This window comes from Rhincodon typus, chromosome 11 (assembly GCF_021869965.1).
Source record: "Rhincodon typus isolate 14 chromosome 11, sRhiTyp1.1, whole genome shotgun sequence".
Taxonomy (NCBI): domain Eukaryota; kingdom Metazoa; phylum Chordata; class Chondrichthyes; order Orectolobiformes; family Rhincodontidae; genus Rhincodon; species Rhincodon typus.
The window spans coordinates 16,174,819-16,179,112 of record NC_063342.1 but is presented as its reverse complement, the minus strand read 5'-3'; positions in this window follow the sequence as shown (position 1 = coordinate 16,179,112).

Here is a 4,294-nt window from a genome sequence, read left to right as displayed (position 1 = left end):
TATGATGCTGCTTGGCCTGCTGTGTTCATCCAGCCCTGCACCTTGTTGTCTCGGATTCTCCAGCATCTGCAGTTCCTACTATCTCGGAGCTCCCTTAGATGCTGGTTTTATTGAGACTGCTATTTGCAGTGCTTTCTTTAAGTCTGTGTTTCTTTCTGTCAGTAATCTCTGGTCTCCCTCCTATAGGAAAGATGTTGTTAAACTTGAAAGGGTGCAGAAAAGATTTACAAGGATGTTGCTGGGCTTGGAGGGTTTGAGCTAAAGGGAGAGGCTAAATAGGCTGGGGTTAAATGCCCTGGAGCGTTGGAGGCTGAGGGATGTTCTTATAAAATCTTGATAGGGTGAATAGCCAAGGTCTTTATTCCAGGATAGGGGAGTCCAAAATTAGTGGGCATAGATTTAAAGTGAGAGGGGAAAGATATAAAAGAAACCCAAGGGGCAACTTTCTCATGCACAGGGTGGTGCGTATATGGAATGAGCTACCACAGGAAATGGTGAAGACTGGTACGATGCTAACATTTCAACATCCAACACATTCTGGATGAGTGCATGAATATGAAGGGTTTAGAGGGATATGGGCCAAATGCTGGAAAATGGAACTAGATTAATTTAGGGTATCTGGTTGGTATGGACAAGTTCGACCGAAGGATCTGTTTCTTGCTGTACATCTTTATGACTCTTCTGGATTGCTTCACAGCTTAAACCACACATTAAGCTGTCTTTGATCGCATTGATGTGGAGGTACCGGTGTTGGGTAGAAACCACACAACACCAGGTTATAGTCCAACAGGTTTATTTGAAAACACAAGCTTAGGGAGCCTCAATCCTTCTTCAGGTGTTAGTGAGAGAGGTAGTATCTTAGGTTTGCTCAGTACATCCTCATCAATGGTGTGAACCTTTGATCTTTTACTTCCTGAGAGAGGTAGTATCAGACACAGAAATCAAAAGGTTCACACCATTGATGAGGATGTCCTGAGCAAACCTTTGATCATTTTACTTATAAATTCTGTCTGATACTAGTTCTCTCACTAACAACTTGTTTTCAAATGAACCTGTTGGACTATAACATGGTGTCGTGTGATTTCTGACTTTGATAGCATAATTTTACTTGTCTCCAAGTTCACAGAATTCTGCTAACTTCTTTAAAATTGCTATGAACTGGAGATAGATAGATTCATCAACATGCTGGTTGCATTTGTGGAATCTGAACCTTTTAGCAATCACCAAAGGTTTTAGTGAAAAATTGTTTTGTAGGATTCCTATTATTTCTTGTAAGTTTTTGCGCCTTGCTTCTCTAGTTGATTCAGACTTCTCAGGAGGTTGAAAGTTTCTCCCCCATAATGTAGATGACAATATCTGCTTCAATTTTGTTAGCTTAAACAAAATAATACAATCTCTCTGTGTAGGGTTTCCAGCTCTCTGTATTTTCATCATATGATCCTATGCCACCAAAATTTCCTAAGGTTTTTGTGAATGGAAGAGCCTGCGTAGCAGTGTACCACAAGCATTACCTCACATTTAAAACAAGGTATCTAGGCCCGAAACGTCAGCCTCTCTGCTCCTACGATGCTGCTTGGCCTGCTGTGTTCATCCAGCCCTGCACCTTGTTATCCCTGTGGCTGGCTGTTTCTTTCTGAGTTTACATCCCAGCTCAAAACTTTTCCCTCCATGTAAGGTACTTATCACTTGTTGGGATATTCCTTGGGCATCACAATGGCTCAGTGGTTAGCATTGTTGCCTCACAGCACCAGGGATCCCTGTTCAATCCCACCCTCAGGCGACTGTGTGGGGTTTGCACATTTTCCTGGTGACTGTGTGGATTTCCTCTGGGTGCTCTGGTTTCCTCCCATCGTCCAAAGTTGTGCAGGCTGGGTGCCCATTGTGTCCAGGTTTGTGCAGGCAAGGTGTATTAGACATGGGCAATGCAGGGTTACAGGGATAGGGTAGGGGGGTGGGTCTAGGTGGGAAGATCTTCAGAGGGTTAGTGTGAACTTGATGGGCCAAATGGCCTGTTTCCATACTGTAGGGACTCTACGATTCAGGATTTAGCACGTGGCAAGTTTCTGTACTATTCACCTCTTCCCAAGGGTGATTTTCTTTTTGCTGCAATTGTATTGCGAAGTTATATACAGTACTTGTGGTTTGGGAGGCAGGAAGTTAGAATTTGATGTTTGTAAAATGCTGGGGGCGGGGTGGGGGGAAACCATTGCTTTGTCCCTTTAAAAGATGATGTGCTTTTTCTATGCTTAGAGATGTAAAATGGGTATCTGTGAGCAGCAGCTTGAAAGTTTGCAAGTGCACAGAGAGCACCTGAATTGAAACATTTGTATTGAAAGGCTGTACAATTAGCAGGCCAAGCAGCACCTTTTACCCAGCCAACAGGGTTTTGAATTTAGCCAATCAATTTGAACCAGGCACTTAATTATATTTAAATCTGATGGTTTTGACAACATAGGACCAATTCTATTGTAAGAAATTGATATGTGATCAAGGATATAAAAGAAGGCAGTTGAACAAAGACAGGAGAGATAACTGCCATCTGTCAGAGCTAATAGCCCTCAGCTCTCAAGAGAGAATCACTGGCTCTCACAGACTCCTACATGTCTTAGAGAAAGCACCATCTAAATAACAAAGGTACCCACGGCACAACTAGTTAATGTTCCTGACAGAACAATCGATGGAGAAGGGACAGAACATTGCGGAAGACACATAACCTGGCTGTAATTTCGAGAAACTAAATTCTATTTTTTTTAATATAAGTGGGACTCATATTTATTAGAACAGCATACTATTAGAATCTTGTTTTATTCAGGAGTATTTAGCAGTTAGAAGGGATTTATTCGGTTTGTTAATAGTTTAGTTAATTTGTTCACTGTTAGAGTTAGATAAGTAAATTGTTACTAGTTGATTGTAAAGTGAGTGTCAGGGATTTATTTTATTTAACCACTAGAAATTGCTGAAAGACATGTTACACTACATTTCATACTCCTTTTTATGGATTATAGGGTGAGGTGCTCCTGTTTGGTGTTTCGGTTTTAGCTCTCAGGGAGGGGGATTCAACGTCCGCTTTATAACAATTATATCTGCCTCAGTGCAGCAATGGCCTCTTTTAGTTTCTTCTTTTTATTGAAGCACCTCCAAGATCTGCAGTGTCGACCATGATTGATCTGGTGGATCTCAAAGCAGTCTTATCCAGTCTTCGTCACCAGGTTTCTTCTTGTGTTAAGTTCCGACAAAAGACCAGGAGGCCGAAGGGTTAAATAGCAGGAGCTCTATTACAGAAATGCCTACTCTCCAGACAGTAAGATTGGACAAAGTTGTTTCCCACCCAAAATGGCCAAATACGCTATCATTCTGTCACATGATCAGACTCTTAAAATGATAGTCCAGTGTGCTTACACAAATGCACAACAAGGCCTGTGCCCACATCTTCTGGGTCCACACATAGATTTTCTCTAAGGTCCTTGATGGGCTATATTCTTTCCTCAGTTATTCTCTTGCTCTTCATTTATTTCTTTTTAAAAAACATATTGATTTTCCTTTATTTTCCGCACCAATACTTTTGTATTTCTTTTCTTTTCTAATTTTCTTTTCAAATTTCTCCCTGCACCTTTTATCCTCCAGGGACACTGCCAATTTGAGCCATCAGTATGTGCTATAGGCTTTTCTTTTCTCTCTAATCTTAACCTTTGGCTCCCTCAACATCTAGATCTTGGTCCCATGCTTTGTTGTTATGGGAATCTATTTCCTCTATGCTGTCACTATTTCCTCTTTGAATGCCTTCCACTGCTCTAACACAATTTTATCTGCTCCCAGACCACTTGAGCCAAATTGTATTTTATCTTAATAAAGTTAAACTTCCTCCAATTTAGAACATTTATTCCTGGTCTGGTCCATCTTTATCCTTGTCCACTGGGATCAGATCACTTTTTATCAGATATTACTGCAGTTGGCAGTGTTGGAGTAACAGTAATAGATGAATGAAATCAAGGAATGCCTGAGGAATATTACCGGGAGTTTCAGATGCAACTTGAAATCATTAGATGATAAACTGCCTAAAGTAGAAAACAGATGCATGAAGCAGAATTTGGAAGATGATGACAATGATTAGTTTGAGGGCATTGTACTAATCACAAGAACTTTTAGTCTGGTAATGTGGATGAGTCACTGGCACACCTAATTGTGCGATATTGGATTATGCATGCACCCTCAACAGTGTGTAGATGAGTAGTAAGGATCACAGTAAGGTTTGGGTGTGAAAGTTCCATTTGGTTTGAGGATGACAATACATTGG